Source organism: Artibeus jamaicensis, unplaced genomic scaffold (assembly GCF_021234435.1).
Source record: "Artibeus jamaicensis isolate MK-2021 breed Jamaican fruit bat unplaced genomic scaffold, CSHL_Jam_final contig_466, whole genome shotgun sequence".
NCBI classification, from domain to species: domain Eukaryota; kingdom Metazoa; phylum Chordata; class Mammalia; order Chiroptera; family Phyllostomidae; genus Artibeus; species Artibeus jamaicensis.
The window spans coordinates 17,843,365-17,850,104 of NW_026521844.1; the positions used below are offsets into that span (position 1 = coordinate 17,843,365).

A 6,740-nucleotide genomic window follows, 5' to 3' on the forward strand; every position below is an offset into this window, starting at 1 on the left:
TTCTTGATGGTCCATGATGCCCGCTGTGGTCGTCAGTACACTGAATCCAAACTGACTGGGTTGGAGCAGGTTGTTCTGCCATTTTTCTATCAGGGGTATCAAACACAGTTTTACCCAGGGCCACATCAGCATTACAGTTGACTTCAAAGGGCCAAATGTAATTTTAGGACTGTGTAAATGTAACTAGACCTTAACTGTTCGGGAGTTAAAATTACATTTGGCCCTTTGAAGGCAACCTCCAGGCTGATGTGGCCCCCGGTGAAAATGAGTTTGACACTCCTGTTCTAGATCTTTGATTGAACATCAAATCAGAGGCTGATCAGCACACACTGGTTAACCTGCCAATGAGGTTCACAGCAGATTTCCCATCTCTGTTACCATCAGTGATTTCAAATTTTCCAATGTAACCCTGCGTCATCCTCACAGTTAGAAACCAAATGATGACTTTGGAGCATGACCTAATGAAACCCTGTTGTTTGCCTCTCTTTTCCTCATTGTTGATATTCTTGAGAACACCAGCCAGGACATTATGGCCACACCACAAATAAAGAAGAGAAAAAATGGTATAAAGAACTACCTTTACTTATTTCATGAATGAGTTAGAATAGTTGTCAATCTGAATAGCACCATATTTTAAACCTAATAAATATTTTCTGTTTCATTTGGTCTGTAAAACCAGTCTCAGGAATCCAATACATTTTCTTTCATGGTTGCTTCTAGGCATATTTTGTGTAGCTGATGTGCTATATTACAAAAGTTTGTATTCCGATGGTTTGCATCCCGCGTAAGTGATATCAGAGATCCCAGAAGCATATTTTGAATAACAGCTAATTAGGAAATGTAATGTAACAATGAATACCACTTATAAAAGCCACTAAAAGAGTAAAAGAGCTAGGCATAAACTTGGCAAAAAATGTAAAAGATCTATATCTATATGAAGAAACATTTTAAAATATTAAGGGGAACAAAATGATGACTTGAGTATTTGGAAAGATAGAATAAATAGTAAAATGTTGGGAAAGGACAATTGGTGAATGGAGAAGGGAGAGAATTTACCGTACTGAATACAAGAATAGGCAGGGAAGTGGAACAGGATAGAGTCAGATATGCATTAAGAGAATGTAGTGTATTCAGAGCAGGCATTTCAGATCAGGTGGATTGTTCAGTAAGTGGTATAGGAGCAATTTGGGAGCCATTCAGGGTGGGAATGTAGATTTCTCCCTAATTCCTTATATCAAAGTTAATTAACTTAGAAGCCATAAATTTTAAAACGAGTACATTTTGCTATAAAATAAAGAGCTTCTCATGGCAACAAAATGTGAACATTCAAAATTGAAGCTGAAAGAAAATACTTTCCATGCTTATAAATGGCCAATTGTCTAAATAAGAAAATACCCTACTAAATCATTAAGAAAAACAGTAGAAAAAAATGTGCAAAGTAGGTAGAGAGTTCATGTAAAGAAATATGTAGCCCTAAATCTTATGTCAAATTGTTAAACTTTACCCATAATTCAAGAAATTAAAATCAGAACTATTGAAGTTGGTTTACCTTCACCTGTTCTACTGGCAAAGATTAAAGAGTTAGGTAGCATACTGTATTTACATGATTGTGAGAAACCAAATTGTGTTGAACATGATAATTGCTACATCTTCTTTGTGTGGAGTTTGATAATAATTTATCAAATTGTAAACACATACCTGTTTACATTTGTACAAATTTGTCCTAAGATACAATCATATGGTCACAAAGATATATAAACAGTACAGTATCACAGTAGGCAAAAAATAGTTTAAATGTTCATTAAATCTATTAAATAATAATAATTTTTTAAAACTAAGATGCAGAATACGGTGTGTGGTACTCTTAGTGAGTGTACCTGTGCATGTTAGAGCATCTCTAGAAGATGATGTAAGATATTGCAAATAGTGAATACTTCTCAGTAGAAAAGGAGAGAACAAGGATGGGGATTAGGGAGACTTATTTTTCAATGTAAACTCATATTCTTAAATAATTGTCTTTACCTATGAGCCTAAATTACTAATTCATCTGAAAATAACTTATTAGTACATATTATAAAATATTCTTAAACTAAAATATGGTAACCACTATTTGTCTTTTTAAAATGCAGTCCTCTGGACTCTCTAATATTAATGTACTTGCTTCATATCCCATTACAGAATATAGGATCCTTCATTTAGCCATTCTTCAAATTAATAGTATTGTAGGTCATATTAAGTAATGTAAGATTAGATTAAATGTTACTATTTTTCTTAGCTATCTGAATAAATCTTTTGATTTTCATAATATTTTATTAATTTTCTAGTTTAGCTGTATTCCATGCAGTTCCATTAGGCTCTACATTTGTGTGATATATTTTTAATAACAGCCTTGTTGAGATAATTCACATCTTATACAACCCGCCTGTTTAAAACATAGCCACAGTTTGCATCTATTGCCACAGTTAACTTTAAAACATTTTCATGATACCGAAAGGAAACCCTATATCCCTTTACAGTTACTTCTTTTCCCCCAGCCCTCCAGCCCTAGAAAACCACTAATCTACTTTTTTTCCTCTATGAATTTGCCTCTTTGGAACCATTTATGTAAATGGAATCAGACTGGCTTCTTTCACTTGTGATAATGCTTTCAAGATTTATTTACATTACATAGTCTGCATTGATATTTCTTCCTTTTTATGACTGAATAATATTCCATTACACAAATGATCGACATTTTGTTTCTCCATTTGTCAGTTGATGGACATTTGGGTGCTTTCTGCTTTGGAGCTATTGTGGATAGTGCTGCTGTGAGCAGTCATGTATAAGTTTTTATGTGGACATGTTGACATTTCTTTGGGGTACATAGCTGGGGGGGTTGCTGGATCATATGGTAACTATGCTCAATTTGAGAATGTGCTTGAGCATTTTCCAAAACTCCTACACCAATTTACACCCCTGCCACAGTGTATGAGAGTTCCAATTTCTCCACATGTTTTATCAACACTTTTGTCAACACTTGTTATCCGTCTTTTCAATTATAGCTGTCCTGGTAGGTATGAAGTGGCGTCTTATTGTGGTTTTGATGGACATTTCCCTGGTGGCTGAGGATATTGAGCATCTCTTCACATGTTTATTAGTATATGACATATTCTTATATTTAATACAAACTTTTTCATTCCTAAAATTATAAACATGTACTATAGATGCACTTCTCATTAATTTAGGTGTTTTGTGTCTAGTGTATTTGCATGTCTAGATTGACTACTTAGAAGTTCATTTTAGGAGCGCGTCTAGTCTTCTCAAAATGAACATTTCTGCCACTATGAAAAATGTGCTCTAACAGAGCCTTATTAAGTCACTACGTAATATAGGGATTTTTCTGATAATAAATTTCAAAAGTCCATGCACTATATTTGTTGCAGTATTTCACCAGCCTTAACTGTGGACATAAGTTTTGAATGCAGTGTTGGAGTGAATATTTAACTACCAAGATAACGGAGAAAGGCATGGGATATGCAAAGATGCCATTTTTTAAATTGGTTTTGTTGAATTTCCCAAAGTGTTTAAACTCTTGTACAGATATAAACAGGTGAAGCATGCAGGATTATGAATTTCATGGGAACTTTTTTCTAGATTAAAACAACTAAAAGATAATTGGGGCTTTTTTTTTCTCTTTGCAGTGTGACATGCCAGTTAAAGATCCAATTCAGATAACATTTTCACAGTAGGCATTATCATTTGTGTTTATCGGGCACAACTTGGTAAGTAATTTTGTCATTCTTCTTGTTCTTCTCAAGTTTATATTGAAAAACCAATTTAGGTCAGCAGTTCTAGTTACTTTATGGTGATAAACACACTCATACATATACATTTCCTCTCATACAAAGAAGGCGATTAAGATCCCAGAAGTGTTGAGGTATTCTCAGAACCTAACAAAATTTCTGACAATGGTAAGCATTCAGTAAATGATTGCTTAATAAAGACAGTTTAAATTTCAGGCTTTTTCAGACTATTTCATGTCCTGCTTAGTGGGTGACAACAGAGTTGTGTGAGTGTTTTTGATCAATTCTGCATGTTAAATATTGATTGATTCAACCAGATTAATTTTTGTTCACTACCTCAAAGGAGGTGAAATTGTAACATCTAAAGAGATTTTCTAATCTACATTCCTTTGTAGTACAAAGGCCCATTTGAAACTTGGTTTAATGCCTAGTCACTATTCTGGTACACTTGGCAATGCCTGATAGATTTCGGCAAACCTTGGAGGTGGAGAAGAGGCTATATCACTGTGTCAGCTGAGTCCCTCTGGGAAGCAGAGGCCAGGCAGTGTTAAAAGGCACAGAAGTTTACTGAGGACCCAGGTCCATGCAGGATAAAGTGCTCCTGCTATCGTCACCACCGCAGGAAGATCATTCCCCTTTGACACAGACAAAAACAAGTCACGCATGGATAGGGAAAAAATGACATTGGGACAGATGTCCAGCAACAAGTGCTATGGGATCAGTGGAAAGGTTTTGAACATGTCAGTGTTGAATGGAACTGCAAAACGAAATTTATTATTACTGACCGCCAGAGGCAGAAACTGGAAAATGCCCTTCACTATGTCAGGTATAAGGTTTTATTAGTTTAGAACAGAACTTTATATCAAAATCTGGTCAGCATAGGCTGCCCCAGAAGAAGACCTTGTTGTCATTGATCCAGATACCAGCCCTTGAGGCTACATATTAAAGAAGAAGATGGGGACAGGACGCAGTCATTGGTGTTGGGTTTTATGTGGGTGCCACTGAAGACCCTTGAAAAACTACCTACGGAATGTACTCTTGCATGACAGAGGAGCTTCCCCAGCTTATAAATGCCATTTTTCCAGTGGACCCCCAAAGAGTGTCTGTTCTGGGCACTCCATGGGAGACCATGAGCTCTGGCCTGCGCTGTCAAGATTCCTGGGCAGTAGAAATTTGTGTCAGCAATTGCTCCAATTTGCAATCCAGTGCTTTGTTATTAGGGCAAAAAGACATTCTAGTATTTCCAAGTTAGGGCAGTTTTATAGCCATAGCATTGAATTTTATTTTATAAATGCGGAAAATACTCTTGGCCAAAACTTCCTAATAAATTGTTTTTATTCTTGCTTTCAAGTGCCTGATCACAGATTCAAAAGTTAAGGTATCAGTGTCTAAAAACAAAGAACTTTGTCAAAGTAAGTGATTTCTCTTAAGTTTTCCATTTTGATGAAAGGAGTTCTACGTATTAATAGAAATATAAATTTTTACATAAAAACACTCTGGACAATGAGAGATGCTTTCACCGTAATGTGGGTTGTGATGTTGCTGTGATGCTACTAATGAACGGCTCCTCCAAACCCCCAGGCTGCCTCGCTGCCACCAGGGGGGCCCCTCCCCCGAGTTCCCCAGGCTCCATACTCCTACCCAGGCACACTCCTGGGTCTGCAAGGTGTCAGACTGTGTGGTCATTACCACAAGATGGAAGGAGCACACCTCTGCCTTCCCATTCACTTAAAAAATTTAAAAAAAAAAAAAAACCCAAAACTATTGGAATGTTCCCAAAAAACAGGGTGCCTTGAGTCCAAAAATGTTTCAAAGTTTGGTAAAATAGCTCTTTTGGATGTTAGTCACACCTTGCTCGTCCTCCAAAGGACCCAAAGCCATTATCATCAGTGTGCCGGTGACCGTCACCATCCTGCACTAGCTGTGCTGCTGCCTTCCCTGCAGAGGGCTCCTCATCAGGCCCTGCTGCCTTGCAGGCTTCCTGCCTGGGGATGAGGTGCCCTCCGCACACAGACTTCTGTCACCAGCACCCCCTGTACCTAGAGTTTTTTTAAAGCTTGGCAGTAAACACAGGTTAAGTCCTTTCCCAGGCAGATCTTCAATCCTAAAATAAAAAAATAAATAAATAAAAGACTTGAAATAAGAATGCTCAAGCTTCCAGAAAATCTACTTGATATAAGCCAAATCATAAATGTATAGAGAGGTGGTTGGCCAAAATTAGGAGGAAAGAAAAATATACAGTGTGGAAGCTTGCTAGTTATTCCTCCAAGATCCATTCCCTCCTTCTTCTAAATTATGAAAGGTCAGATGGGCATGAGGTTGCCCAGCCAGGACTACATTGCCCATGTTCCCTTGCACCCAGGAGTCACCACGTGGCTGAAATCTCATCAACACGGCTTGAGCAAATGTGTTATGTGCAACACTAGGCCATTTGCTTAAAATGAAATCTATACTTCCTTTCTCCCCCATTCCCACTGAGACTGACCAAGCTTCAACTGAGGGAAAATAAAACACGATACAGGAATGAAGGAAGAGAGGAAGGGAAGAAGGGAGGGAGGAGGGAAGGGGAAAGAGAGTTGCTTTCTTAAGTACCAGAGTTTGTGGACTGAGATGAATACCTACCTATCCACCATAATCACTTGTTATGATACAATGTTAACAATACTGTATTATATATTGAAAGTAATGCGAAAATGGATCTTAAATGTTCTCACCACACCCAGACAAAAAGGTAGTTATGTATTAACAGTTAATAAACTGTACTGTGTTAACTAACCACACTGAGTTGTTAACTAACTATATTGTGGTAATCATTTCTCAATACATGTGTGTATCAAATCATCGTGCTGTGCCCTCAAGCTTACACATGTTATATGTCAATCATGTCTCAATAAAACTACAGAAGGATAAGAGAGACACAGTGGAGTCACAACAAGCTAGATCAACAAAAGTGGAGGA

The 6,740-nt window shown here is 37.3% G+C and overlaps 1 pseudogene; it reads left to right on the forward strand.

Annotated features, from left to right (window-relative positions):
* Window positions 1–4,460: 4,460 nt before the first annotated feature.
* LOC119055229 (S-formylglutathione hydrolase-like) lies at window positions 4,461–5,020 on the forward strand (annotated as a pseudogene).
* Window positions 5,021–6,740: the final 1,720 nt, after the last annotated feature.